Genomic DNA, 22,502 nt, shown 5'->3' with positions numbered 1-22,502 from the left:
GTAATGAACCCTGGTTTGTCCCATTTGACTTCTTTTGACATGTTTTATCCATATTGGCCTATACTAATCTTGAAAATTATTAAATATACGTTCAATTAGAAGAAATTGTGATAAAATTACCATATTGGTAGCAAATTACAAAAGCAAAGGGAACGATGATTCATGCATGTAGCTTATCGAAATTCCTAAGCAAGTTTTAACTTGTTATATGCGAGTAAAGCATGTTGACCATGTGATTAAGAGCTAAAATGTTGAATGAATGTGAGTGGCATGAATTAAATAACGATAATCGTGAATGCATGCATAGGACGTGTACATGATTAGTATGTATAATGTATAACTCTAGTTTATGCTTATGAGTTTGTTATGATATGAGATGTGTATGAGTATTCTTTGTGCTAAGTTAGGAACGATGAGTATTTCCGAACTATGTGCTATTTCAGGCCGCCAAAGCACCTAGCAGACTGAGTCGTATTTGACCGAAAGCGAGTTTTACATACGTTTCTTAAATTTGTAATAAGCATAAATAGAGCCAACAGATAAAATTTGAGGTTCGCTAAAATACCTTTATATGATAGAAAGACCCTAATATATGAACCTAGGATCCAAGATAATGGATGGACCGGGAATCGAATCAATGATGAAACCTATAAATAATTTACTCATTACAATTACTTTATTTTCTTTCTAGATAGACATGGTGTAGTGTGATCGAGACGATAGTGTAGTCGAGCTTTATGTTGTTGTCACGACCCGATTTCCGAGCTTGCCAGAAGCACGAATCGTAATTGGAGTTGACTCGATGGTATAAAATAGCTCATACATAAGCATATATTGTCTAAACATAGTTACTTGTTGTCATCTCTTGACATGAATCCCGCTAGCATATATTGTCACTTTGACCCGTTACACTGACAATAATTTTTTTTTTATTTTTTTATTGTTGTAAAACTTAATTTTTTTTTTTTTTTTTTTGTCAAGAATGGGATTTGAACCCATGCCCTTTCGGACCAGTACCTGAAACTGGCGCCTTAGACCAACTCGGCCATCTTGACTGCTTTTTTTGTGGCAACTCAAACCCATCACTAGCAGATATTTTAACAACACAGAAATTCTTCGCTATCATGGACTCATTCGGTATGTTTAAGACAGTCAACATAGTTACTTATTGCCATCTCACGATGAATCCACCTAGCATATATTGTCCACTTTAACCTATTATGTATCATTGTAAACTTTACGATTTGACAATAAATAAATAAAAAATAAAAAAATTGTCAAGAATGGGATTTGAACCCATGCCCTTTCGGACCAATACCTAAAACTAGCACCTTAGACCAACTCAACCATCTTAACTACTTTTTTTTATAACAACTCAAACCCATTGCTAGCATATATTGTCCACTTTGGCCTGTTACGCAGCCTCTCGATTTTAAAACACGTCTTGTGTCCGAGTATATTTGTCCGAGTGAGCCCATTGCTAGCAGATATTGTCCGCTTTAGCCCGTTGCTTATTGTTATCTATCTCAAGGTAAGCCCACTGCTAGCAAATATTGTCTACTTTAGCCCGTTGCTTATCGTCATCTATCTCGAGGTGAGCCCACTGCTAGCAAATATTGTCCACTTTAACCCATTGCGTAACGTTGTCAGCTTCACGATTTCACAAAAAAAAAAAAAAAAAAAAAAAAAAAAAAAGATGGCTGCTTTTTTTATAACAACTCAAACTTATCACTAGCTGATATTGTTTACTTTGGCCCATAACATATCGTCGCCGGTCTCATGATTTTAAAAGGCGTCTTGGTCATAATTGGAAGCTAAGGAGGCTTATTGGATTACTAGGTCAGCTAGGTGGTTTACCGTAGAGGTATTATCATCATTTTGCATCATTACTTTGTTTAGCTATTTATCCTTATCCAATGACCACCAAATTTCATATTACCTTAAAATATCATAGTATGCCTAGTATTGAAGTTGCATGGGTAGCAGAGTTCGTTTAGTAGGTTATTTTAACATGATTTCTTTGACGAAATGCTCAAGTTAGGACCTTAACTCACGGTTTTTTGCTTATTTATTCCATATCCTTTGAGTTCCAAGCGATTCTTACAAGTATTTCTTAAGAAAAATACAGATTGGCGACTTACCTCATCGTTGATGTTTGAGACCTCTATTCTTGACCTTCCGATACTCAAATCACTCAAAATTTTCTTTGACAGACTCCTTGGAGTGTCTAGTTTCTAGAACCCTAAATTTATTTGACAACCGATCTAAAAGGGAGTTAAAATTGAGAATGATCGAAGGAACGTCTGAAATTGAGCTGGCATGATCGGTTCAACTGAAGCGATCACTTCATCGTCTTCTTCTCCAAATACAAGGGAAGGAAACACGACTAGCGAGAGACGCCTGTGTCTCTTAAGAAAACTACAGATTAACTACTTACCTTGTCCTTGATGTTTGAGACCTCTATTCTTGACCTTCCGATACTCAAATCACTCCAAATTTTCTTTGACAAACTCCTTAGAGTGTCTAGTTTCTAGAACCCTAAATTTATTTATGACAACCGATCTAAAAGGGAGTTAAAATTGAGAATGATCGAAGGAATGTCTGAAATTGAGCTGGCATGATCGGTTCAACTGAAGCGATCACTTCATCATCTTCTTCTCCAAATACAAGGGAAGGAAACACGACTAGCGAGAGACGCCTGTGTCTCTTAAGAAAACTACAGATTAACTACTTACCTTGTCCTTGATGTTTGAGACCTCTATTCTTGACCTTTCGATACTCAAATCACTCCAAATTTTCTTTGACAAACTCCTTAGAGTGTCTAGTTTCTAGAACCCTAAATTTATTTATGACAACCGATCTAAAAGGGAGTTAAAATTGAGAATGATCGAAGGAATGTCTGAAATTGAGCTGGCATGATCGGTTCAACTGAAGCGATCACTTCATCGTCTTCTTCTCCAAATACAAGGGAAGGAAACACGACTCGCGAGAGACGCCTGTGTCTCTTAAGAAAAATACAGATTAATTACTTACTTTGTCCTTGATGTTTGAGACCTCTATTCTTGACCTTCCGATACTCAAATCACTCCAAATTTTCTTTGACAAACTCCTTAGAGTGTCTAGTTTCTAGAACCCTAAATTTATTTATGACAACCGATCTAAAAGGGAGTTAAAATTGAGAATGATCGAAGGAATGTCTGAAATTGAGCTGGCATGATCAGTTCAACTGAAGCGATCACTTCATCGTCTTCTTCTCCAAATACAAGGGAAGGAAACACGACTAGCGAGAGACGCCTGTGTCTCTTAAGAAAACTACAGATTAACTACTTACCTTGTCCTTGATGTTTGAGACCTCTATTCTTGACCTTCCGATACTCAAATCACTCCAAATTTTCTTTGACAAACTCCTTAGAGTCTAGTTTCTAGAACCCTAAATTTATTTATGACAACCGATCTAAAAGGGAGTTAAAATTGAGAATGATCGAAGGAATGTCTGAAATTGAGCTGGCATGATCAGTTCAACTGAAGCGATCACTTCATCGTCTTCTTCTCCAAATACAAGGGAAGGAAACACGACTAGCGAGAGACGCCTGTGTCTCTTAAGAAAACTACAGATTAACTACTTACCTTGTCCTTGATGTTTGAGACCTCTATTCTTGACCTTCCGATACTCAAATCACTCCAAATTTTCTTTGACAAACTCCTTAGAGTGTCTAGTTTCTAGAACCCTAAATTTATTTATGACAACCGATCTAAAAGGGAGTTAAAATTGAGAATGATCGAAGGAATGTCTGAAATTGAGCTGGCATGATCAGTTCAACTGAAGCGATCACTTCATCGTCTTCTTCTCCAAATACAAGGGAAGGAAACACGACTAGCGAGAGACGCCTGTGTCTCTTAAGAAAACTACAGATTAACTACTTACCTTGTCCTTGATGTTTGAGACCTCTATTCTTGACCTTCCGATACTCAAATCACTCCAAATTTTCTTTGACAAACTCCTTAGAGTGTCTAGTTTCTAGAACCCTAAATTTATTTGACAACCGATCTAAAAGGGAGTTAAAATTGAGAATGATCGAAGGAATGTCTGAAATTGAGCTGGCATGATCGGTTCAACTGAAGCGATCACTTCATCGTCTTCTTCTCCAAATACAAGGGAAGGAAACACGACTAGCGAGAGACGCCTGTGTCTCTTAAGAAAACTACAGATTAACTACTTACCTTGTCCTTGATGTTTGAGACCTCTATTCTTGACCTTCCGATACTCAAATCACTCCAAATTTTCTTTGACAAACTCCTTAGAGTGTCTAGTTTCTAGAACCATAACTTTGTTTATGACAACCGATCTAAAAGGGAGTTAAAATTGAGAATGATCGAAGGAATGTCTGACATTGAGCTGGCATGGTCGGTTCAATTGAAGTGATCACATCATCGTCTTCTTCTCCAAATACAAGGGAAGGAAACACGACTCAACCCGAGACGCATGTGTCTCTATACTTGAAATAACGTGGAAACCTTAAAATAAATCAAAATTTGCAAATTAATTATATATAAAAAAACATAAAAATAGTACAATGTGTTTTTTTATTTATTTTAAAATGAGATGAGAGATGGTTGGTTGAAGTACGTGTATTAAATAGACAGTGCACACGAGAGGTTTTGGTGGGCGCAATGAAAGATTTTCCCACGTGTACGGTCAACCGGAAGAGCCGGTGGACGCGGAAACCGTACATGCGGACGTACGAGGCGGGATAAGGAACACCCTGCCGGTGCATTTATTTTAATGTTTTTTTTTTTTTACGGTTGTTGGGTGTCGCAATCAATTAAATAAAAAAATAAAAAAACAAAGCGAAATTCTCCTTTTCTCATTTTAGCTGCCTAGCTTGCTCCAGCTGTTTCACTCACTCACTACCCACTCCCAATCTTTTACTTTGACCAATCAACCTCAAGTTTGGACTCCAAATTTGTACGAGTCAGCGGTTCGGGAATTAGTTTTTGCTGACAATCTCGACGTAGTCTTTAGCTTTTAGTCATGTTAACGAAAAAATGGTTTTAAAGAAAGCGTATATCAATTGCATTGAAAACATGTGAGTAGGAGAGCTTAGAACACTGAGTTTGGGGGATGTTCGATGAATACTTGGTCCTCCTTATAGTACAATTTGAATCTCAATTGCGTTGAAAATATGTGGGTAAGAGAGCTTAGAACACTGAGTTCGGAGGATGTTCGATGAATACTTGGTCCTCCTTATAGTACAATTTGAATATCAATTGCGTTGAAAATATGTGGGCAAGAGAGCTTAGAACACTGGGTTCGGAGGAGGTTTGATGACTACTTTGTCCTCCTTATAGTACAATTTGAATATCAATTGCGTTGAAAATATGTGGGTAAGAGAGCTTAGAACACTGGGTTCGGGGGAGGTTTGATGACTACTTGGTCTTCCTTATAGTACAATTTGAATCTCAATTGCATTGGAAATATGTGGGTAAGAGAGCTTAGAACACTGGGTTCGGGGGAGGTTTGATGACTACTTGGTCTTCCTTATAGTACAATTTGAATCTCAATTGCATTGGAAATATGTGGGTAAGAGAGCTTAGAACACTGGGTTCGGGGGAGGTTTGATGACTACTTGGTCTTCCTTATAGTACAATTTGAATCTCAATTGCATTGGAAATATGTGGGTAAGAGAGCTTAGAACACTGGGTTCGGGGGAGGTTTGATGACTACTTGGTCTTCCTTATAGTACAATTTGAATCTCAATTGCATTGGAAATATGTGGGTAAGAGAGCTTAGAACACTGGGTTCGGGGGAGGTTTGATGACTACTTGGTCTTCCTTATAGTACAATTTGAATCTCAATTGCATTGGAAATATGTGGGTAAGAGAGCTTAGAACACTGGGTTCGGGGGAGGTTTGATGACTACTTGGTCTTCCTTATAGTACAATTTGAATATCAATTGCGTTGAAAACATGTGGGTAAGAGAGCTTAGAACACTGGGTTCGGAGGAGGTTTGATGACTACTTTGTCCTCCTTATAGTACAATTTGAATATCAATTGCGTTGAAAATATGTGGGTAAGAGAGCTTACAACACTTGGTCGGGGGAGGTTTGATGACTACTTGAGCTTCTTTATAGTACAATTTGAATATCAATTACATTGAAAACTGTGGGTAAGAGAGCATACAACACTTGGTCGGGGGAGGTTTGATGACTACTTGACCTTTCTTAAAGTACAATTTGAATATCAATTGCATTGAAAATACGTAAGCAATAGAGCTTACAACACTTGGTCGGGGGAGGTCTGATGACTATTTAGTCCTCGTTATAGTACAATTTGAATATCAATTGCATTGAAAATATGTGGGTAAGAGAGCTTACCACACCTGGTCGGGGGAGATTTGATGACTATTTGACCTCTTTATAGTACAATTTGAATATCAATTACATTGAAAACATGTGAGTAAGAGAGCTTATAACACTTAGTCGGGGGAGGTAGAGAGCTTATTCACTTGGTCGAGAAGGTTGAATGACTATTTAATCCTCTTTATAATACAATTTGAAGCAAAATCGTGTTGAAAATTTAGTTTTATACTCCCAATAAACTTTTTTTTTAATTTTTATTTTTTCATTCTCTTTTTTCTCACTTATTTTATTTTCTAATGTGAACTTTGACCCATGACATTCCAATGCCATAAAGTAATCATCTTTTGTTTACTAAAAACAAAACAAATGAGTGGCTCATGTTACCTTAATCATCATGCCACGTGTCCACTTCTTATGACTCAAAGTGTCGACCTTTGATTAATTGGTTCATATATGTTGATGACTATTTTAATATTCATTACAAATCTATGGTTAATGATTATGTTTTTAGACATTAGATTGACCGATTGAGTTTAGATTACTATAATTCTCCGAAATTCACACTACGAACACTTCATTTTTCCAAAAATTAGTCCGTTATTAAAAGACAGAACACCCGCAAAAAAAAAAAAAAAAAAACATGATAAAGTTTGTGACACCTCGAGTAAACGAGGGGTAGATGAATGAATCGAGACCACATTTAAACGGGAGGAATCACGAGTATAGAATGGATAACATCAGCTTAAAACAATTGAAAGTTACAACTTATACCAACAAGATACATTTTTTTCATAGTAGATATCGTCCTCTTTGGAGTTTTCATAGCAATCCTGAGAGTTTTCTTCGTGAGTGTAACAACCCAAGCCCACTGATAGCAAATATCATCCTATTTGGGTTTTCCCTTTCGAGCTTCCCCTTAAGGTTTCTAAAACGCGTCTGCTGGGAAGAGGTTTTCACACCCTTATAAAAAATGTTCGTTTTCCTCCCAAACCAATGTGAGATCTCACAATTCACCCTCATTCTGGGCCCAACATCCTCGCTAGCACTCGATCGGGAAAAAAATGCTAAAATGACTCGTGCGGGCTACTTCCTAAGAATTTTCTGTGTGACCGAGGACAAAGCATGCTACAAAGACTCGTGAAGGTCTGTGATGATAGTTTTTACTCTTAGAAGTAAAGAGTAGAACATGGGTCGTTATAATATTTAATTTTAGTGACCTGAATATGAGAATGCATAAAAAGAAAAACCTACCCGTTCACATTCATAATTTTATTATAAATATTGACTTCGAATATATTTGAACACATAAAATGTCTTATTAGAACAAAAATTACAAATTATTTTTTTATATATATCTTTAGAATCATAGGAAATCAAATCAAATGAATTCATTGGTTGGTTTGTGGGTAGTCTTGCATAATTTAATTATTTAAATCCAAAAAAATAAAATAAAATAAAATAAAAATTAAACACGTGGGAAATGGAGGAGAATGGACTAAGGGGAGGTTGGAAAATTCCACAAACAGCTGGCAGTAAGTAAGCCTGTCTGTCTTTCTATGTCAATGTCTTTTCGCAAATTTTAAGATAATTAATTAATTAATTAATTAAAGAGCTTAAATGAAAATAAATGTTTTTGGGGGCTTTAATAAGCTTTTTGTCGTTTTGCAATTATTGATTTAAAGAAGCTGTTTCTCTGAATTCAATGGGATTTTCATAATTTTTTAATAATTAAATTAAATTTATTATTATTTTATATATTTTTTTAAATACAGTGGCAAAAAACAATCTGATATGACGAATATAAAGAGGAGACCAAACGCAAATAATAATAATAATAATAATAATAAGATGTCGGAAAACAAATTATCTATAAATAGAATATTTAGAAATAAAATAATTGTGTTTAGTTTATGTGATCGATTAAAAGTTCTTATATAATTGTGATATCGGAGGAGAATGAAACACATAAGGGTGTGGAAACTTTTTCCTAGTAGGCTTGAGGGGAAGCCCGTAAGGGAAAGGCCAAAAAGGACAATATCTACTAGCGGTGGGCCAACGGGCGTTACAAATGGTATCAGAGTCAGACATTGAGTGATGTGCCAGCGAGGAGACTGTTCTCCGAAGGGGGTAGACACGAGGTCATGTGTCAATAAGGACGCTGGGCCCTGGAGGGGGTGGATTTGGTTGAAAGGAACGAGTGTCAGCGAGGACGCGAGACCCTAAATGGGGGTGGATTGTGATGTCTCACATTGGTTGAGGAGTAGTGGTAGGCCTGAGGCGTTACAATAATGTTCTTACGATTAATTCTAATAATTTGAGCAAGCCAATATGGTCAATGTGTACTAAGAAATCGACATCATGATGCATGAGTCATGTTGTTGGGAACCGAGATGACATTGAGATGCGACATGTTGTGTAGCAACAATGGAACATGCACGCACGAATAACATGGGTGGCTGAACAAACTTGTTTGACGGTCCGAAAAACACAAAGCCAGACGAAAAATATATATATGGGGTTTGAGTTTCCCTTAAGACTGGCCATGTGCATGTCAAGATCACGACATCGCACGGTTGAAAAAGTATGACCTTGACAGTTGCTCAGAGTCTTCAAATCGCAAATTGCCACGTGGACTCAATAATAAAAAGCCCTAAATTTTTTCTTCTAATTTATAAAGCCAATGACGCAAAAAAAATTGAAAAGTTAAAAGACAACCACAGATATGACATACAAGTGTTTAAGAGTACAAAATAGTATCTACGGAGTCAAAAACAACCCAAGTTTAAGCAAAACAACATTTAAATGATTTCAAATTAATAAAAGACTCGACAGTGGTCTACCTACTCGATCTAAGGCCCTTCTGCAGCCGCACGCTCCCACCGTCAACCGTGGTCTACCTACCCTCCATCCAAAAGTACTCAATAATCACTTACTCGTAGACTCTCATCGAAACTTCTCATATTAACTATACGAAGCGTTTTCTTAAAGATTCAAAAAAAAAAAAATTAAAAAAAAAAACCCTAAATTTTTTCTTCCAATTTATAAAGCCGAAGATGCAAAAATTTAAAATTTAAGGACAACGGCAAATATGACATAAAAGTGTTTAAGAGTATAAAATAATATCTATCGAGTAAAAAACAACACAAGTTTAAGCAAAACGACTCGATCTAAGTCCTTTTTGTAGCTACACGCTCCCACGTCAACAGTGGTCTAACCTACACTCCATCCAAAAGTACTCAATAATCACCTACTCGTAGACTCTCATCGAAACGTCTCATATCAAATATACGAAGCGTTTTCTTAAAAATTTAACTTAAATCAATTTGAAACGTCATAACCTCGATTTTGTACTTAAAAAGAACCCTAAATTTTTTCTTCCAATTTATAAAGCAGATGACGCAAAAAATCTAAAATTCAAAGACAACAACAAATATGACATAAAAGTGTTTAAGAGTCCAAATAGTATCTACCGAGTCAAAAACAACACAAGTTTAAGCAAAACGACTCGATCTAAGGCCTTTCTGTAGTTGCACGCTCCCACCGTCAACAGTGGTCTAACCTACACTCCATCCAAAAGTACTTAGTAATCACCTACTCGTAGACTCTCATCGAAACGTTTCATATCAAATATACGAAGCGTTTTCTTAAAAATTTAGCTTAAATCAATTTGAAACGTCATAAAGTCGATTTTGTACTTAAAAGAACGGTAGGGTCGTTACATTAAATAATGAAAAAAAGTTGAGGGAATCTGGAAAAGTGGAATCCAGTTTTGAGTACTGAAATTTTATCCCATTTTTGTCTGTCTATCTTGAATGAGATACTTTGTACGTAGTCCTTCTTTCATGCTCACCTAATAATGCTATTGTGACATCAACAAACAGTACCTTTCTTAGCCAAATAAATAAATACAATAAATAGCTTTAACAAATAATAAATAAAAAAACACAATAATTTTGGATAATGACATTGTTTTTATTTTTAGCTGACTTTAATAATAACAAGTTTTAAAAGATTATGATATGGTTCCAAAAATAGTTGAGAAAATATTAATGTTTGAGATACACGTTTTGTCGTCTCGAGTATTGAAGACGTCAATCTTTATGTTATAAAAGGCAACACGTGAGCTAGGGGTTCGAGCTTTACGAGCCTCAAAAACCTTAGTATATTCGCAGTCAGAGTGCTTATATCCAAAGTGGACAATAACGTAGAATTGATGTGATCGTTGACCGTAATTTTTTTTTAGTAATATTTATACTAAAAGTAAAATATCAAGTTTGAACAGCTAGGGTTGAGTTAGGTTAATTTTTTTTCGGTTGGATTGAGTTGAATCTTTGAAAAATTGGAAATCTAGTTTGGTTCGTAGGTTGAATTTAATTTTGATAGGGTCGACTTGATCAACCCGACCAACATGAAAATAGAGTTACAACCCATCCAATTGTATTCTACTTTTTCATATTAGTATGAAGATTAAGAACATTTGATGTTTATAATCGATGTTAGTGGTGTGTTGTGACTTGTGAATAACAACCCAAATCCACCGCTAGCAGATATTGTCCTCTTTGGGCTTTTCCTCTCGGGCTTCCCCTTAAGGTTTCTAAAACGCGTTTGCTAGATAGATGTTTTCACATCCTTATAAAGGATGTTTCGTTCTTCTCCCTAATCGATGTGAGATCTCACAATCCACCCCCCTTTCAAGGCCCAGCATCCTTGCTAGCACTCGTTCCATTCTCAAATCGACGTGGGGCCTCCTCCCCAACCAATGTGAGATCTCACAATCCACCACTCTTTAGGGCCCAGCGTCCTCCCTAACACTCGTTCCATTCTCTAATCGATGTGGGGTTCCTTCCCCAACCGATGTGGGATCTCACAATTCACCCCTCTTTAGGGCCCAGCGTCCTCCCTAACACTCATTCCATTCTCTAATCGATGTGGGCCCTCCAATTCATCCCCTTCGAGGCCCAGCAACCTTGCTAGCACACCATCTCGTGCCCACCCCCTTCGAAACTCAGCCTCCTCGCTGCCACATCACCCAACATCTAGCTCTAATACCATTTGTAACAGCCCAAGTCCACTACTAACAAATATTGTCCTCTTTCAGCTTTCCATTTTGAACTTCCCCTCAAATTTTTAAAAAACCCTAGAGATAATATTCCACGCCCTTATAACATATATTTCATTCACCTCTCCAACCGACGTGAGGTCTCACAAAATATATATATAAAAAAAAAAAAAAATTAACAACCCGACGAGGCTAGGTTGGGTTAACCCTATTCCAGTTACTCATGTCACTAACCCGAAATTTTGTGTTGGTCTAACCAAACTCAACCCGGGTATACCCAACACATTTTTTTTCTTAGAAAAACATAAAACTAACCAATGAAAAAAGAAGTGTACTAATAATAATCTACGTGTCATTGTTTGACCCATGCAACCAAACCCAAATGGAAATAGCAAGGAAAATAACAGACTTGCCAGCCTCTTCCCACTTCAAATAGCAGCACCACCGGCACCTACCTCGAACCCTCACTCCCTTCCCCTATTTAACCATCCTCCACAAACCCCTTCACTCACTTACCTCCATGGCCGAACCCACTTACACCGGCGTCCGTAAACGCAAATGGGGCAAATGGGTCTCCGAAATCCGCCAACCCGGCAAAAAAACCCGCATCTGGCTCGGCAGCTACCACCTTCCCCAAATGGCCGCCGCCGCCTACGACGTCGCCGCTCTCCACCTCCGCGGCCCCAACGCCCGTCTCAACTTCCCCAACCTCATCGACTCCTTCCCCCGCCCCGCCACCTCCTCTCCCGACGACATTCAAGCCGCTGCCCACATGGCTGCATTGCGCCTCGCTAACACCAAGCCACCGCCTACTGCTCAACACCCACCGGCGCCGGTTCGAATCGGGCTGTCTCCGAGCCAAATTCAGGCGATTAATGAGTCGCCGTTGGATTCTCCGACGATGTGGATGCAGATGGCGGCGGAGGCGCTTTGTTTAGAGGATTATTTGTGCGATGGATTTGATGTGGAAGATAATTCCATTTGGGATTATTCTTCACTCTAATTAACTTAATTATTATTATTAATTTCTTCTTCAAATTAACCCTTTTTTTAAAAAATCATCATTATTATATGTATTATTACATGACCAACAATATATAAATATTAATAATTTATTATTTAATATATTTATCTCAATAAAAAAAAAAATAGAACAGCACGATTATCCAATTATTCTATAATTTTGATTTAAAGGTCGTAGCTTTATATCTTAATTACGATTATAGCATCTTAATCGTATTTTTAAGATTAGCTTAAAATTTTATTCAATTTTTTTTTTTTTAATTTAATGATGGGTATATTTATTAGAAAATTGAGGTATTTATTTATTTATTTAATTATTTAGTGAAAATGGGTTACTTTTGGGGAGTAGGTGTGGAGGGGGGTGACTGTATCAGTCGCCCGATCTTGAAAGTGGGGCCAATTTGTGAGACTTTTGGGAGAACGGAAGCTTCCTACGGAGCTCTTTCTTCATCAAATTATTTATGGGGAAAAAAAAAAATTGTGTTGCAAAATATATTAAAGTAAAGTCTAATTGACATATAGGATATATTACTAAACAAAAATAACGTGTTAGGAGAGTACACGGGTTGGGTTGGGTTGAGTTGGGTTACATTTAAAAATCTTTTGAACTAATGAAAAATTTCAGGTTAGTTGGATTGATGGCTCGAGCAACGCGATCATAACCCAACCCTACTCAACCTTGTATTTTCGAGTTGATTTGGGTTAGATTTAAAATTTCTTGAACCGACCCAAAATTTCAAGTTAATTGGATTGGTGGCTCTAGTAACACGATCACAACCCAATCCAACCCAACCCTCTATTTTCGAGTTGATTTGGGTTAGATTTAAAAATCTTGTGAACCAACCCAAAATGTCAGGTTAATTGGATTGGTGGCTCGAGCAAAACGACCACTACCCACTACCCAACCCAACCCTCTATTATCAAGTTGATTTGGGTTAGATTTAAAAATCTTTTGGAACCAACCCAAAATTTCAGGTTAGTTGGATTGGTGGCTCGAGAAAAGTGACCACAACCCAACCCAACCCTCTATTATCAAGTTGATTTGGGTTAGATTTAAAAATGTTTTGGAACCAACCCAAAATTTCAGGTTAGTTGGATTGGTGGCTCAAGCAACGCGAACACAACCCAACCTAACCCAACCCAACCCAATCTTTTATTTTCGAGTTGATTTGGGTTAAATTTAAAATTTCTTGAACCAACCCAAAATTTCAAGTTAATTGGATTGGTGGCTCGAGCAACACGATCACAACCCAACCCAGCCAAACCCAGCCCAACCCAACCCTCTATTTTCGAGTTGATTTGAGTTATATTTAAAAATCTTTTGAACCAACCCAAAATGTCAGGTTAGTTGGATTGGTGGCTCGAGCAAATCGACCACAACCCAACCCAAAATTTCAGGTTAGTTGGATTGGTGGCTCGAGCAACGCGATCACAACTCAACTCAACCCAACCCAATCTTTTATTTTCGAGTTGATTTGAGTTAGATTTAAAATTTCTTGAACCAACCCAAAATTTCAAGTTAATTGGATTGGTGGCTCGAGCAAAGCGATCACAACCCAACATAACCCTCTACTTTCAAGTTGAGTTGGGTTACATCGTCTGTTTTTTTTTTTAAATTATTTTTTAAAAATCATATTTATCTACTATACATGTTTTATTAATAACTAAAATTACATAAAACTCAAATATCAAATATTCACAAGTCAAAATGTATCACTAACATGGGTTACAAATGTCAAATATTCTTAATTCATAATAATCTTAAAAGTAGGGTATGATTGAGTTGAATTGTAACCCTATTTTCAGGTTGGTTGGACTGATTGAGTTGACCTGATTAAAAAAAATGTCAAATCATGAAAGGGCACAAGTTTTTGATTTTCCAAGAATTCAACCTAACCCAACCGAACCTTGATGGTTTAGGTTAGATAGTCTGGCTTGATTGGATTCTTGGATCATATGAACACCCCTAATTTGTGATGGTAGAGAATCGATTTTTTTTTTTTTTTTTTTTTTTTTTTTTTTTTTTTTTTTTTTTTTTGTCAAGATTATATTTGTGTTCTCACTCGCTAAGTTGCATTTAGGTACGTCATAGTCGATCTTAAAATTATCAAACGTGATCATCATTTAACTAGCTAAGCTACGTTACATTCTACTTATAAATTTTAATATTTTTATATTGAGATTTTTTTTATAGTTATTATGGGAAAGCATACAAAATTTAAAATATTAAGCATGAATTAATAACCTAAAAGATTAATCATCAAAGATTGGTTAATTAGTTTACCTAATCAAATAAATCATAATTTTAAAATAAAATAATTTATTTTTTTTCAAATGAGTTTAGTAAAAAAAAAAAAAAATTGGGAAAGACTTGTTTAGGGGCATTAGGGAAAGGTCAAACCTTTGACTTTTTATTTACCAAATCTATTGGGAAAAGGAAAAAGGCATGTAAATGCAAGTTTAGAATTGAGGAATTATTTTAGGTTAAATATGAAATGTCTATGAACTCAAAAGTCCGATCTCATATCTAAAAATATTACACGTGTTTCATTTTTTAATTTAGAAAACTTATAAAAAAAAAGTGAAAGAATTTGAATTTCTAATCTTTTGGTTAATGATACGTGTCTCAACCAGTTGAGCTATATTCAAGTTGACATTCATATTTGAGTTTAAAGAATGTTGACATGTGGTTTACATTAAGACTACAACTACATACATGTCGTGATATTTTATTTTAAAATTTACCATAGATTTTGAATAAATGTGGACTATTTTATGGTTTTTTAACTGATACCGTCATTCATACATGGAAACCTTGTCTTTACTTGAAAAATGTTAAAGATACGATGGGTATTTAAAATTTTTTAGTAATTAACCTTATGGAGAAAAAATTCATTCATATACTATATGTATCATGGTTATTTCTTGGGCTCTACTTTAATTATAGGGTAGGGTTGAATGCATATGGTAGGTCCCGTCATTGCATTCACATGTTCTTGCATTTAACCCCAATAATGGCACACATCTAAGCTGCCCATTAGAATAGTGTCGTAGGAAAATAGACTGATATGATAGATCCCGTCATTGCATTCATATGTTCTTGCATTTAACCATCCAATAGTAGGGTCGCTTACTGAGTATTTTTTAAAATACTCAAGTCACGTGCTACCTCTCTTTCAGGTTAAGGCAATACATTCCTGTACGGCTGATGACGACATTGCAACTCCAGACCGTGACACATGCATAGGGTAGTCGTATTATTTTCTTAGACTTAGGCTAGAATATGATGTTTTAAAATTAAACGTTTATTTTATTTTATTTTATTTTATTTTGTCTTTTGTTGTGTCGTTTTTAAAAGTTTTTTCAGAACACGTAAGTCCATGGCTATGTTTTAAGACAAATGAGACATTTTAAGAAAGTTTAAATGAAATATTTTTGCATTCAGTGTTCATGATATGTATACAGTGGCGACCTTAAATTAAGTAGAAAATTTTGGGTCATTAAACATAGTGTTTCATTACACACACTGTTCACACACACGCATTAACTCACCAAGCCAGCTTACTAACATATCCCGTAAGTCTAACTATGGATAGCGCACACTTATATTGCTGAAAGCCAACATAAAGGAAATGAACGAGAATAATATCATAGTGTACACGTCTGACTCCAGATCAGAAGGTTGCGTGTTTTGTTCGATTCACGTCGGGTTCATTCAATGTTCAGAATTCATTGAATGTGCATTTGATAACTAGTTGGTAGTGCGTCTAACTCCAGATTAAAAGGTTGCATGTTCAATTCACATAGGGTTCGTTAAATGTTCAACGTGCACTTGTTTAGCTAGCTCAAAAACTTGTTTTTACTCTTGTCAAGCTGAAAATATTGCTGCATCTTTTACTAGACAAGCTGAATTCGAGTTGGAACCCTTGATAGTAATGATAGTTATATAATCATGGGATCCATGGCGCAATTTTAGCGCGTCTGACTCCAGATCAGAAGGTTGCGTGTTTTGTTCGATTCACGTCGGGTTCTTTGAATGTTCAGAATTCATTGCTGCATCTTTTACTAGTCAAGCTGAATTCGTTTTGGAACCATTGATAGTAATTTTAGTTATAGAATCATGGGATTTGTGGCGCAATGGTAGTGCGTCTAACTCCAGATCAGAAAGTAGCATGTTTGATTCACATTGGGTTCGTGCACTTGTTTAGCTTGCTCAGAAACTTGTTTTACTCTTGTCAATTTGAAAATATTGCTTCATCTTTTACTAGACAAGCTGAATTCGAGTTGGAACCCTTGATAGTAATGATAGTTATATTATCATGGGATCCGTGGCGCAATGGTAGCGCATCTGACTCCAGATCAGAAGGTTGTGTGTTCGATTCACGTCGGGTTCATTCAATGTTAAGAATTCATTGCTGCATCTTTTGCTAGTCAAGTTGCATGTTTGATTCACATTGGGTTCATTCAATATTCAATGTGCACTTGTTTAGCTTGCTCAGAAACTTGTTTTACTCTTGTCAATTTGAATATATTAAAGCATCTTTTACTAGACAAGCTGAATTCGAGTTGGAACCCTTGATAGTTATGATAGTTATATATTCATGGGATCCGTGGCGCAATAGTAGCGCGTCTGACTCCAGATCAGAAGGTTGCGTGTTCGATTCACGTCGGGTTCATTCAATGTTCAGAATTCATTCGTGTTCGATTCACGTCTGGTTCATTCAATGATGAATGTGCATTTGATAACCTGCTGGTAGTCCGTCTAACTCCAGATTAAAAGGTTGCATGTTCTATTCACGTCGGGTTCATTAAATGTTCAGAATTCATTCATTGCCTGTATCTTTTACTAGTCAAGCTGAATTCGTTTTGGAACCATTGATAGTAACGTTAGTTATAGAATCATGGGATTTGTGGTGCAATGGTAGTGCGTCTAACTCCAGATTAGAAAGTTGCATGTTCGATTCACATTGGGTTTGTGCCTGCATCTTTTATTAGAAAAGCTGAATTCGAGTTTGAACCCTTGATAGTAATGATAGTTATATAATCCTTGGAACTGTGGCGCAATGGTGGCGCGTCTGACTCCAGATCAGAAGGTTGCGTGTTCGTTCGATTCACGTCGGGTTCATTCAATATTGAATGTGCATTTGAAAACTAGCTGGTAGTGCGTCTAACTCCAGATTAAAAGGTTGCATGTTCAATTCACATTGGGTTCGTTCAATGTTCAACGTGCACTTGTTTAGCTAGCTCAAAAATTTGTTTTACTTTCGTCAAGCTGAAAATATTGCTGCATCTTTTACTAGACAAGCTGAATTCGAGTTGGAACCCTTGATAGTAATGATAGTTATAAAATCATGGGATCTGTGGCGCAATTTTAGCGCGTCTGACTCCAGATTACAAGGTTGCGTCTTCGATTCACGTCGGGTTCATTCAATGTTCAGAATTCATTGCTGCATCTTTTACTAGTCAAGCTGAATTCGGTTTTGAACCATTGATAGTAATGTTAGTTATATAATCATGGGATCTGTGGTGCAATGGTAGTGCGTCTAACTCCAGATCAGAAAGTTGCATGTTGATTCACATTGGGTTCGTTCAATATTCAACGTGCACTTGTTTAGCTTACTCAGAAACTTGTTTTACTGTTGTCAAGTTGAAAATATTGCTGCATCTTTTACTAGACAAGCTGAATTCCAGTTGGAACCCTTGATAGTTATGATAGTTATATAATCATGGGATCTGTGGCGCAATGGTAGCGCGTCTGACTCCAGATCAGAAGGTTGCATGTTCGATTCACGTCGGCACTTGTTTAGCATACTCAGAAACTTGTTTTACTCTTGTCAAGTTGAAAATATTGCTCCATCTTTTACTAGACAAGCTGAATTCGAGTTGGAACCCTTGATAGTTATGATAGTTTTATAATCATGGTATCCATGGCGCAATGGTAGCGCGTCTGACTCCAGATTAGAAGGTTGCGTTGTTCGATTCACGTGTGGTTCATTCAATGTTCAGAATATATTGCTGCAATGAAGCTTACTCAGAAACTTGTTTTACTCTTGTCAAGTTGAAAATATTGCTGCATCTTTTACTAGACAAGCTGAATTCGAGTTGGAACCCTTGATAGTTATATAATCATGGGATCCGTTGCGCTACGAGAGTTGGAACCCTTGATAGTTATGATAGTTATATAATCATGGGATCCGTGGCGCAATGGTAGCGCGTTTGACTCCAGATCAGAAGGTTGCGTGTTCGATTCACGTCGGGTTCATTCAATGTTCTCAGAATTCATTCGTGTTCGATTCACGTCTGGTTCATTCAGTGATGAATGTGCATTTGATAACCTGTTGGGTAGTTCGGCTAACTCCAGATTAAAAGAGCTTGCATGTTCAATTCACATAGGGTTCGTACAATGTTCAACGTGCACTTGTTTAGCTAGCTCAGAAACTTGTTTTATTCTTGTCAAGTTGAAAATATTGCTGCATGTTTTACAAGACAAGCTGAATTCGAGTTGGAACCCTTGATAGTAATGTTAGTTATATAATCATGGGATCTGTGGCGCAATGGTAGAGCGTCTGACTCCATATCCGAAGGTTGCGTGTTCGATTCACGTCGGGTTCATTCAATGTTCAAAATTCATTGCTGCATCTTTTACTAGTCAAGCTGAATTCGTTTTGGAACCATTGATAGTAATGTTAGTTATATAATCATGGGATCTGTGTGCAATGGTAGTGCGTCTAACTCCAGATCAGAAAGTTGCATGTTTGATTCAGGGTTCGTTCAATATTCAACGTGCACTTGTTTAGCTTACTCAGAAACTTGTTTTACTCTTGTCAAGTTGAAAATATTGCTGCATCTTTTACTAGACAAGCTGAGTTCGAGTTGGAACCCTTGATAGTTATGATAGTTATATAATCATGGGATCCGTGGCGCAATGGTAGCGCGTCTGACTCCAGATAAGAAGGTTGTGTGTTCGATTCACGTCTGGTTCATTCAATGATGAATGTGCATTTGATAACCTGCTGGTAGTTCGTCTAACTCCACACTAAAAGGTTGCATGTTCAATTCACATAACATTCGTACAATGTTCAATGTGCACTTGTTTAGTTAGCTCAGAAACTTGTGTTTTACAAGACAAGCTGAATTCGAGTTGGAACCCTTGATAGTAATGATAGTTATATAATCATGGGATCCGTGGCGCAATGGTAGCGCGTCTGACTCCAGATCAGAAGGTTGCGTGTTCGATTCACGTCGGGTTCATTCAATGTTCAAAATGCATTCGTTTTCGATTCACGTCTGGTTCATTCAATGATGACTGTGCATTTGATAACCTGCTGGTAGTTCGTCTAACTCCAGATTAACAGAGGTTGCATGTTCAATTCACATAGGGTTGCACTTGTTTAGCTAGCTCAGAAACTTGTTTTACTCTTGTCAAGTTGAAAATATTGCTACATCTTTTACTAGACAAGCTGAATTCGAGTTGGAACCCTTCATAGTTATGATAGTTATATAATCATGGGATCCGTGGTGCAATGGTAGCGCGTCTGACTCTAGATCAGAAGGTTGTGTGTTCGATTCACATCGGGTTCATTCAATGTTCAGAATTCATTCCTGTTCGATTCACGTCTGGTTCATTCAATGATGAATGTGCATTTGATAACCTGCTGGTAGTTCGTCTAACTCCAGATTAAAAGAGGTTGCATGTTCAATTCACATAGGGTTCGTACAATGTGTTCAACGTGCACTTGTTTAGCTAGCTCAGAAACTTGTTTTACTCTTGTCAAGTTGAAAATATTGCTGCATGTTTTACAAGACAAGCTGAATTCGAGTTGGAACTCTTGATAGTAATGATAGTTATATAATCATGGGATCTGTGGCGCAATGGTAGCGCGTCTGACTCCATATCTGAAGGTTGCGTGTTCGATTCACGTCGGGTTCATTCAATGTTCAGAATTCATTGCTGCATCTTTTACTAGTCAAGCAATCATGGGATCTGTGGTGCAATGGTAGTGCGTCTAACTCCAGATCAGAAAGTTGCATGTTTGATTCACATTGGGTTCGTTCAATATTCAACATGCACTTGTTTAGCTTACTCAGAAATTCTTTTACTAGACAAGCTGAATTCGAGTTGGAACTCTTGATAGTTATGATAGTTATATAATCATGGGATCCGTGGCGCAATGGTAGCGCGTTTGACTCCAGACCAGAAGGTTGCTTGTTCGATTCACGTCGGGTTCATTCAATGTTAAGAATTCATTCGTGTTCGATTCACGTCGGGTTCATTCAATGTTCAGAATTCATTGCTGTAACTTTTACTAGTCAAGATCAGAAAGTTGCATGTTTGATTCACATTGGGTTCGTGCACTTGTTTAGCTAGCTCAGAAACTTGTTTTACTCTTGTAAAGTTGAAAATATTGCTGCATGTTTTACAAGACAAGCTGAATTCGAGTTGGAACCCTTGATAGTAATGATAGTTATATAATCATGGGATCCGTGGCGCAATGGTAGCGCGTCTGACTCCAGATCAGAAGGTTGCGTGTTCGATTCACGTCGGGTTCGTTCAATGTTCAGAATTCATTGCTGCATCTTTTACTAGTCAAGATCAGAAAGTTGCATGAATTCGAGTTGGAACCCTTGATAGTTATGATAGTTATATAATCATGGGATTCGTGGTGCAATGGTAGCGCGTCTGACTCCAGATCAGAAGGTTGCGTGTTCGATTCACGTCGGGTTCATTCAATGTTCAGAATTCATTCTTGTTCGATTCACGTCTGGTTCATTCAATGATGAATGTGCATTTTTGCTGGTAGTTCGTCTAACTCCAGATTAACAGAGGTTGCATGTTCAATTCACATAGGGTTTGAATGATGAATGTGCATTTTTGCTGGTAGTTCGTCTAACTCCAGATTAACAGAGGTTGCATGTTCAATTCACATAGGGTTCGTACAATGTTCAACGTGCACTTGTTTAGCTAGCTCAGAAACTTGTTTTACTCTTGTCAAGTGGAAAATAAAGACAAGCTGAATTCGAGTTGGAACCCTTGATAGTAATGATAGTTATATAATCATGGGATCTGTGGCGCAATGGTAGCGCGTCTGACTCCATATCTGAAGGTTGCGTGTTCGATTTACGTCGCGTTCATTCAATGTTCAGAATTCATTGCAGCATCTTTTACTAGTCAAGCTGAATTCGTTTTGGAACCATTGATAGTAATGTTAGTTATATAATCATGGGATCTATGGTGCAATGGTAGTGCGTCTAACTCCAGATCAGAAAGTTGCATGTTTGATTCACATTGGGTTCGTTCAATATTCAACGTGCACTTGTTTAGCTTACTCAGAAACTTGTTTTACTCTTGTCAAGTTGAAAATATTGCTGCATCTTTTACTAAACAAGCTGAATTCGAGTTGGAACCCTTGATAGTTATGATAGTTATATAATCATGGGATCCGTGGCGCAATGGTAGCGCGTCTGACTCCAGATCAGAAGGTTGCGTGTTCGATTCACGTCGGGTTCATTCAATGTTGGAACCCTTGATAGTTATGATAGTTATATAATCATGGGATCTGTGGCGCAATGGTAGAGCGTCTGACTCCATATCCGAAGGTTGCATGTTCGATTCACGTCGGGTTCATTCAATGTTCAGAATTCATTGCAGCATCTTTTACTAGTCAAGCTGAATTCGTTTTGGAACCATTGATAGTAATGTTAGTTATATAATCATGGGATCTATGGTGCAATGGTAGTGCGTCTAACTCCAGATCAGAAAGTTGCATGTTTGATTCACATTGGGTTCGTTCAATATTCAACGTGCACTTGTTTAGCTTACTCAGAAACTTGTTTTACTCTTGTCAAGTTGAAAATATTGCTGCATCTTTTACTAAACAAGCTGAATTCGAGTTGGAACCCTTGATAGTTATGATAGTTATATAATCATGGGATCTGTGGCGCAATGGTAGCGCGTCTGACTCCAGATCAGAAGGTTGCGTGTTCGATTCACGTCGGGTTCATTCAATGTTGGAACCCTTGATAGTTATGATAGTTATATAATCATGGGATCTGTGTGCAA

At 37.1% G+C, this 22,502-nt stretch overlaps 10 non-coding genes and 1 pseudogene across 10 annotated transcripts; 10 read left to right on the top strand and 1 right to left on the bottom strand.

Annotated features, from left to right (window-relative positions):
• Positions 1 to 974: 974 nt before the first annotated feature.
• On the bottom strand, positions 975 to 1,055 carry TRNAL-CAG (transfer RNA leucine (anticodon CAG)). Its single transcript has one exon. It is a non-coding gene; the product is annotated as a tRNA-Leu (tRNA).
• A 10,758-nt stretch (positions 1,056 to 11,813) lies between these two features.
• On the top strand, positions 11,814 to 12,498 carry LOC111796796 (ethylene-responsive transcription factor ERF022 pseudogene; annotated as a pseudogene).
• Positions 12,499 to 16,764: 4,266 nt separating this feature from the next.
• TRNAW-CCA (transfer RNA tryptophan (anticodon CCA)) lies at positions 16,765 to 16,836 on the top strand. Its single transcript has one exon. It is a non-coding gene; the product is annotated as a tRNA-Trp (tRNA).
• A 210-nt stretch (positions 16,837 to 17,046) lies between these two features.
• On the top strand, positions 17,047 to 17,118 carry TRNAW-CCA (transfer RNA tryptophan (anticodon CCA)). Its single transcript has one exon. It is a non-coding gene; the product is annotated as a tRNA-Trp (tRNA).
• Positions 17,119 to 18,632: 1,514 nt separating this feature from the next.
• On the top strand, positions 18,633 to 18,704 carry TRNAW-CCA (transfer RNA tryptophan (anticodon CCA)). Its single transcript has one exon. It is a non-coding gene; the product is annotated as a tRNA-Trp (tRNA).
• Positions 18,705 to 19,621: 917 nt separating this feature from the next.
• On the top strand, positions 19,622 to 19,693 carry TRNAW-CCA (transfer RNA tryptophan (anticodon CCA)). The gene has a single exon. It is a non-coding gene; the product is annotated as a tRNA-Trp (tRNA).
• A 607-nt stretch (positions 19,694 to 20,300) lies between these two features.
• On the top strand, positions 20,301 to 20,372 carry TRNAW-CCA (transfer RNA tryptophan (anticodon CCA)). Its single transcript has one exon. It is a non-coding gene; the product is annotated as a tRNA-Trp (tRNA).
• Positions 20,373 to 20,920: 548 nt separating this feature from the next.
• TRNAW-CCA (transfer RNA tryptophan (anticodon CCA)) lies at positions 20,921 to 20,992 on the top strand. Its single transcript has one exon. It is a non-coding gene; the product is annotated as a tRNA-Trp (tRNA).
• A 104-nt stretch (positions 20,993 to 21,096) lies between these two features.
• TRNAW-CCA (transfer RNA tryptophan (anticodon CCA)) lies at positions 21,097 to 21,168 on the top strand. Its single transcript has one exon. It is a non-coding gene; the product is annotated as a tRNA-Trp (tRNA).
• A 710-nt stretch (positions 21,169 to 21,878) lies between these two features.
• Positions 21,879 to 21,950, top strand: TRNAW-CCA (transfer RNA tryptophan (anticodon CCA)). Its single transcript has one exon. It is a non-coding gene; the product is annotated as a tRNA-Trp (tRNA).
• A 421-nt stretch (positions 21,951 to 22,371) lies between these two features.
• On the top strand, positions 22,372 to 22,443 carry TRNAW-CCA (transfer RNA tryptophan (anticodon CCA)). Its single transcript has one exon. It is a non-coding gene; the product is annotated as a tRNA-Trp (tRNA).
• Positions 22,444 to 22,502: the final 59 nt, after the last annotated feature.

Source organism: Cucurbita pepo, chromosome 6, assembly GCF_057944985.1.
Source record: "Cucurbita pepo subsp. pepo isolate OVF chromosome 6, ASM5794498v1, whole genome shotgun sequence".
NCBI classification, from domain to species: domain Eukaryota; kingdom Viridiplantae; phylum Streptophyta; class Magnoliopsida; order Cucurbitales; family Cucurbitaceae; genus Cucurbita; species Cucurbita pepo.
This window is presented reverse-complemented; position numbering and strand designations above follow the sequence as displayed.